This window comes from Condylura cristata, unplaced genomic scaffold, assembly GCF_000260355.1.
Source record: "Condylura cristata isolate star-nosed mole 26May11 unplaced genomic scaffold, ConCri1.0 scaffold00049, whole genome shotgun sequence".
NCBI classification, from domain to species: domain Eukaryota; kingdom Metazoa; phylum Chordata; class Mammalia; order Eulipotyphla; family Talpidae; genus Condylura; species Condylura cristata.
This window is the reverse complement of record NW_004567150.1, coordinates 2608542-2615790: the sequence shown is the minus strand read 5'-3', so window position 1 is coordinate 2615790 and position 7249 is coordinate 2608542. Positions and strand designations below refer to the sequence as shown.

Sequence of the window (7249 nt, the reverse complement as noted above, 5' to 3'; positions counted from 1 at the left end):
AGGGACTCTGGACCCCCGCACTTTCGTGCCTGTTCTCTGGATCTCCTGTCTTTTGGACAGACATAGAACTCTAGGCTATGCAATTCACTGCGAGCCTGGGGAGTTGAACAACCATACCATGGGGGTGGATTGACGGACACCCTCCATAGCAGGGAATTGGGATCTTCCTGATCAGGTATGTCCCAAGTGTCAAGACCCATAAAGAGTTGGCAGAGGTCAGGGTTAAGGGCTGGCCACCATGCCCCGGGGTATGGGTACCGTTGAGGGACCATATGACCTGCCAAGTCAACATCGGGGGGACATGGATATTGGGCCCCGAGCTACTTATCACTCCGCCAGCGAACTCGGATCTTGAGAGGATTAGGAGTCCGCTCCACAGTCCATAGATGGCTAGCAGGTGGAAGGGAGGGCTTGAGATGCGAGGCGTGGATCCATGCGGCAATGCCGTCGATCTTGACCGCAGTTGGTGTAGTCAGGAGCACCTGGTACAGACCCTTCCAACGCGGCTCCAGGTTCCGGACTTGATTTCTCCGGACCAGCACCCAGTCACCTGCAGAAAATGAATAAGGGAGGACAGAGCCCACACGATATGAGTCAGCCAGATTTTTCCAAATATGGCGTTGGACGGCTTCCAGAGTGCGCAGGCGAGTGGTCAATACTTGGGGAGAGGCGGAATCTGATACTAACCCCAGAGTGTCCCCCGTCATGAGCTTTAGGGGTAGAGGCCCGCCGAACAAAATCTCAAAGGGAGTCAGATTTTTACACAAAGGGGAAGGGGTGTTTCTTACACGGAAGAGGGCATAGGGCAGGAGCATCACCCAGTCTTTGTCGCCAGTCTCTAAGGCTAATTTTTTTAAGGTCTCTTTAAGAGTTCTGTTCATCCTCTCTTCCTGTCCTGAACTCTGGGGCCGATATGCACAATGTAATTTCCAATTGAACCCCAGTGTCTTAGCTAACCCCTGGCTTATCTGAGCTATGAAGGCTGGCCCATTGTCAGACCCTAAAAGCTTGGGTAGGCCGAAGCGAGGGAAGATTTCTTCCAGTATTTTCTTACATACTGTTAAAGCCATCTCCTTCTTTGTCGGAAGGCTTCCACCCATCCTGAAAAGGTGTCCACAAAGACTAGGAGAAATTTAAAACCGTACCGAGCTGGCGTTACCCCAGTGAAGTTGACTTCCCAGTAGGAGCCTGGACGATCTCCCCTCTCTCTCCGACCAGAGGGGGTATCTGAAGAAATGGGGTTAACAACAGAACAGGCAGTACAAGAGTGAGCAATTTCTTTAGCTAGAGAATGAGCGCATCCAGGAGGGAGGACAGGAAGCTGTTGGTCTTCTAAAAGCTGGAGCATAATTCTGGACCCCAAGTGGGTGAGGCGATAGACTGTCATTAGGAAGAGGCGAACTTTTTCTTCTGCAGCAAGGAGGGACTCTAGGTGGGACTAGAAGTATGTACCTCAGGTGTCACTACCAGGACAGAGGCCAAATCCTGGAGAGCTGCCGCTCTCCCCTCTTCATCAGCAAGCCGATTTCCCACAGTCACCAGGTCCGAGCCGGTCTGATGAGCCGGACAGTGAATAATGGCGAGTGCCTTTGGTAGGTGAACCGCATTAAGCAAGTCTATGATTTCCTCCTTGTTTTTAATGTCTTTTCCTGGCGAGGTGAGGAGCCCCCTTCGACGATAAATGGCTCCATGGATGTGAGCCATGGCAAATGCATAACGACTGTCAGTGTAAATGTTAGCCCGTTTGTTCTCAGCTAGGTGAAGAGCCCGGGTCAGTGCAATCAGCTCTGCCTTTTGAGCCGAGGTACCCGGCGGCAGAGGTGCCGACCACGTTACATCGGTCTCAGTTACTACCGCTGCCCCCGCCACTCTTGCCCCGTTGTGTAAGTAGCTGCTCCCATCAGTAAATAGGACCATATCAGGGTCCCCAAGAGGTGTGTCCTGTAAATCTGGCCTTGTCCCAGTTTCTTCAGCCAAAATATCGTGGCATGAATGCAGGACTGGCCCCTGGTCAGGTACGGGGAGCAAGGTGGCAGGGTGTAGGTACCGGATTTCCGAACCGGATATGGTCTTTGTCCAAAAGCAGGCTCTGATAGTGGGTAATGTGGGCATTTGAGAGCCACCTGTCTGTTCTCAAGAGCGTGCGGGGCTATTATGGTGGTGCATTGCCAAAAAGTCAGTTTATCTGAGTCCTTGAGCAGCCGTGCCATTGCTGCGATAATTTTTAGGCAACGCGGCCAGCCAGCAGCCACAGAGTCTAGCCGTTTTGAAAGGTAGGCGACCGGGCGTTTCCATGGACCTAAGGACTGTGTCAAAACGCCCATGGCTGCCGCGTCCGGCTGATCGGAGCCGAGTCCCGCGAGGGACGATGAGGTTAAAGAAAACACAGGACGCCGAGGTTCTTCATCCATGAGTCTCTCGTTTATTTCCAGCGATCCCTTTATATACCGTTAGGCAGTAGGAGTGGAAGATTAAGGCGGGAAGGCGGGAAAGGAGGAAGTGGGGAATTTCTCTTGCCACACAGCCTGCAGCTGCCAGATGCCAACACTCCCTTACAAGGGAGTGTGCTAGGGCAGAGAAAGGTCAGGTCGTCCCTGTGGCGTCTTAGGCAGATAAACACAAGTCTGTGTCATGGCTTTATCGGCCCGACCACCTGGCTGCCTTGACATGCACAACAGGGGGCACATCCCCTGGAGCCCCGGGGGTAGTGTGCTAACTCGGCACCAACACATGGCTACCCTCCGTTTTTTGTCCACAAACAAGGTGAAGGGTTTGCTAACATTTGGTAGGGCTAAGGCAGGGGCACTGAGTAATGCCCGCTTCAGGTCATCGAATGCCCGCTGTTGGGATTCTCCCCACTCGTATGGAGTCCCCTCTTTTGTGAGGAGGTAGAGGGGAGCTGCCAGATCGGCAAACCCTGGGATCCATAACCGGCAAAACCCGGCAGTCCCCAGGAACTCATGGAGTTGTCATCTGGTCCTAGGAGGTGGAATCTGGGTCACTGTTTGTTTTCTGGCCTCAGTCAGCCACCTCTGTCCTTGTTCTATTCGCTATCCCAAAAAGATGACCTCAGTGCGGCAGAGTTGAGCCTTTTTGATTGAGGCCCGATATCCTAAGGTAGCTAGAGTAGAGATCTGGGCAAGCGTACCTTGTTTACAGGTTGTGAGATCTTCGGCCGCCAAAAGCAAGTCATCGACATACTGTAAGAGAGTCAGTTCCGGATGGGCTACCCGGAAATCATGAAGGTCCCGATGGAGAGCCTCATCAAAAATGGTGGGAGAATTTTTAAAACCTTGAGGGAGCCGGGTCCAGGTCAACTGGCCTGAAATGCCCACCTCAGGATCATTCCATTCAAAGGCAAACAGCTGCTGGCTACCTGGGTGTAGGCACAGGCAAAAGAAAGCATCTTTTAGATCTAGGACTGTGTACCACACCTGGCTGGGATCTAAGCTGCTGAGTAAGGTATAAGGATTCGGGATTGACTTCCCACAGGTCCTGTACAGCCCGGTAATCATTGGAGCCAGGTTTCTTGACCGGGGGGATTGACATGGAACTAGGATCTCTTGTCGGAGCAAGGCTGAAATATGTGGCCGAATCCCTTGTCTGGCCTCCTGGGTCATGTAGTATTATCTACCCTGGTGGGGGTGGCAGAAGTTTTTAAAGTGACAATTATTGGAGGTTGTTCCACGGCCATCCCTATTCCATTGATTTCTTAAGCCCAAGCTTCAGGGGCTTGGTGTGTCCAATAAGAGTTGTCAAGTAATGGCAGAGGGTCCTCAAATAATCTAAACTCATCTTCGGCATCAACAGTCAAGGTTTTTATCAGCAAGGGAGGGGAGGCCTGGGAAGTGGTCTTCAATGGGGACAACAGATCTACGGCTGGATTTAGAAATTCAATAAGTGGCTGATGTTCCGTGAAGGTGATTCAGGCCTGGAGCTTAGTTAGTAAATCCCTTCCTAGTAGGGGTGATGGGCAATCAGGCAAAACCAAGAACGAGTGGTGAATTTTTCCTCTACCTATATCCATAGTCCGAGTGGTTGTCCATGGTCTGTATCTACTGCCATTTGCCCCCCTTACCAGAGTCCTTTTATCTGATAAGGTGCCAAGAGGCCGTTGTAGCACAGAATAAACAGCTCCCATATCTATTTCAAAATCAATTGGTGTCCCCTCCACATTAAAAGTTACCCTGAGCTCGGGGAGGGGGTCCGAGCCCTGTAATCCCTAATCCGAGCTTTAGGGCGAGTGTCTCAGTCATTTGGGGTGGCCTGGGACGTCTCCTTTTTTTAGGACATTCTCTTGCCCAGTGTCCCTTTTCCTTACAGTAGGCACACTGATCCACATCAAATTTAAGTCTGGATCCTTGAGTGGGGTCTCCTGCTTCTCTGGAGGCTCTCTCTCTCTGAGGTTCTTTGGATACTACCACAGCCAAGATTTTAGCCAATTCTTTATTTTGCCTTTTGTCCCTTTCCTTTTCTTTATTTTCCCTTTCTTTTTCTCTACGCTCCTCTCTTTCTTCCTCTGTCTCTTATGTCTCTTATTTGTTGAAAACTTTTGTGGCCTCCTGAACTAAGTCTTTAAGCGACATATTCTGTAAATCATACGCTGTAGCTTATGCCTAATATCTACATAAGATTGTCCGATAAAAGCCATGGCCACCGAAACCTGGTGTTCCTCGGATGTTGGATCAAAAGGGGTATATCTCCTATAGGCCTCTAAAAGCGTTCAAGAAACAGAAGGATTTTCACTTGGACCCTGAATTATTTCACGCACCTTAGCCAAATTGGTGGGCTTGCGCCCAGCCTCACGGAGACCCGCCGCTAGAGTCTGGCGATAAATCTGGAGATGTCTCCTACCTTCAGGTGTGTTTGGGTCCCAGTTGGGGCAAACCAAGGGGGAGTATTGATCTATGAGGTCAGGCCAGATGGTGGGTGTCCCGTCAGGTCCAGGTACAGGTTTGCGAGCGTTGGTCAAAACTAAGTCACGTTCAGCAGTCATTAACAGCGCAATAAGAAGCTGTTGGCAATCATCCCAGGTAGGATTATGAGAATGCATGACCTATATAATAAGTTCAGTCAACCTGGAAGGATCCTCAGAAAAGGGAGGGTTAAAGTTTTATAAAGATCAGAAGAAGAGAAAGGCCAATACTGGAGAGTCGGCATCTGGCCTACTTGACCATATGGGAGGTTTGGACCAAAGGCTCGGAGGGGAACAATGACAGCCTCTGGTCCCGGTCCCTATTCTTCACGTGCCCGGCCTCTGGTGCGCGCCGCCGGGCCCGTTGTCCGGGGGTCGGCAGGCTCTGAGACCATCTCAGGGCCTGTGGGCGGGTATGGAGGAGGGGGGTCCTGTAAGAGAAGGGTTTCCTGGGAATCCTGCAGAACCTCAGGTGTTTTACTAGCAGACTCAGGAGGCTACGCAGATGCTGAAAGTGCCAACACCGAAACAGAGGGTTCGGTGGGAGGGAGAAATGCATTTACCCGGGGAGGGGGGTTCTCACAAAGGTCTTGCCAAATCAGGATGTAAGGTTCCTGGTCCAGATGTCCGAAGGGGTGAGGCTTGTAGATCGTGTTTTTAACCTGCAAGACTAAAGGAAGATGAAAGGATCCCTGCGGTGGCCAACCGACTCCAAAAATAGGCCATTCAGATGTGCAATAGGTTTGCCATTTCTGGCGTTTTGGATTAAGAGACAGGTTATGAGCTCTCTCTCTGACTTCCCACCAATGATTTAAAGTCAGCGAGAGAGGACCGCTAGCACTCTGGCCCATGTCTAGAATCTCGTCCCTGTGGAGGAAAAGGATTAAAAACAACCACAATGTCAAGAGAAAACTCGCAAGCGCAATGCCCAAAGGGGGTTTGAAGAAAATACCAATATAATATAATGGCCGATGGCTGAGCCGAACAATCAGACGTGAGTTGAAATAACTCACTTCAGAAGAGGGATCCAGGCGTCCCTGGTCTTCCACCACACCCGGAGCGTCCTCCAGGGTAATGGTCATACCCGTTCCGCACGCCTGCCGGATACTTGACCACAGAACCGTTCCCCGAATAAAAGTTCAGAATTCAGAAAAAAAGGTGCCAGCCTACCTCGCAGTGACCTTTGTCGGCATTTTGGCGTCCCAGAGAGGAACGGAGTTTCGGTGGGACCTCCAAAAATGTTGAGTCCGGTATTCCGATCCCCGAGGAAACGCAGAAAGGACGAGATCATAGACACTAAAATCCAGCAGAGGCAGGTTTATTCAGAAACCGACATGCCGGGGCTCAGCAGTACTCGCAGTACTCAGGACTGAGAGCCCCGATTGTTCACAGGCAGTAGTTTTTATACATTTTACAATGCCCTTCCCCCAGCAGAATGCTCCCTCTGTGTTTCCTATTAAGACCACCCACCCTCCTAACTTCAGGAACTGATAAGCACATTCTTGGTCAGTTTGTGCAATCTTTCTGGCCACCTGGAGGTTTCAGTTACTTTAAAGCGTGATGTGCATGCAGCTAGCTAGGCGTGTTAAACATTTGTCTTAAGTCAAGGGGCTCTAAACATTTGTCTTAAGTCAACAGGCTTTAAACCCCGGAAGGCAAAAGGGCTCTAAACCCCGGAAGGCAAAATGGCGGTTGGGCTTGCAAAACAAATGTTTTGATTTTCTGTTAAGCGTCTTTTAACATTACAACATTGGTTTAGATGTTACCTGTAGATAATTGGGTGGGGGGGGGAGAAATCAAACAAAAGTCTTTACAAAAGCCAGTACACATGTTTTGAAATCATAATCTTGGATAATTTTTGGTCCATGGTAACTGATTTGTAGTCTAATGTTTTAAAACAGGTGCTTCTAAGGTTGTATTGGGTATAATATTTTCTCTTTGCCTGGGTTGATAAGGTCAGGAAAATGTAAATTAAAAATAAATTCAGGTTTTTAAAACAAAGAGTCTCTAGTTATGAGGGAAAAAAACTAAAAGGCTATGGTTTGACTGTCAGTGTTGCACTACTGACTGAGCTGGAGCCTTCATAGAGATTGAGATTGTTGTTGCTGTTTTTTTTTTTCATATTTGTGACAAAGCTTCCCAGAATTCTAAATTTGAAGTAAAATTTGGTAGTCTGTCCTTTGGTTCATCAAAGGAAATTTTGTGAAACCTCAGTAGAGCTCCTGAGACACTCCACAGAATTTCTCCCTTTCCTTCTGGGAAAGGCACTTAGATTAATTTGGCCTTTTGCTTTACTTAGTGAAGAAAAATAACTGGAAAGGAAGCATTGTCACT

General features: G+C 49.4%; 1 pseudogene; it reads right to left on the bottom strand.

The window, feature by feature from the left end:
- Positions 1 to 320: 320 nt before the first annotated feature.
- LOC105854529 lies at positions 321 to 5997 on the bottom strand (annotated as a pseudogene).
- Positions 5998 to 7249: the final 1252 nt, after the last annotated feature.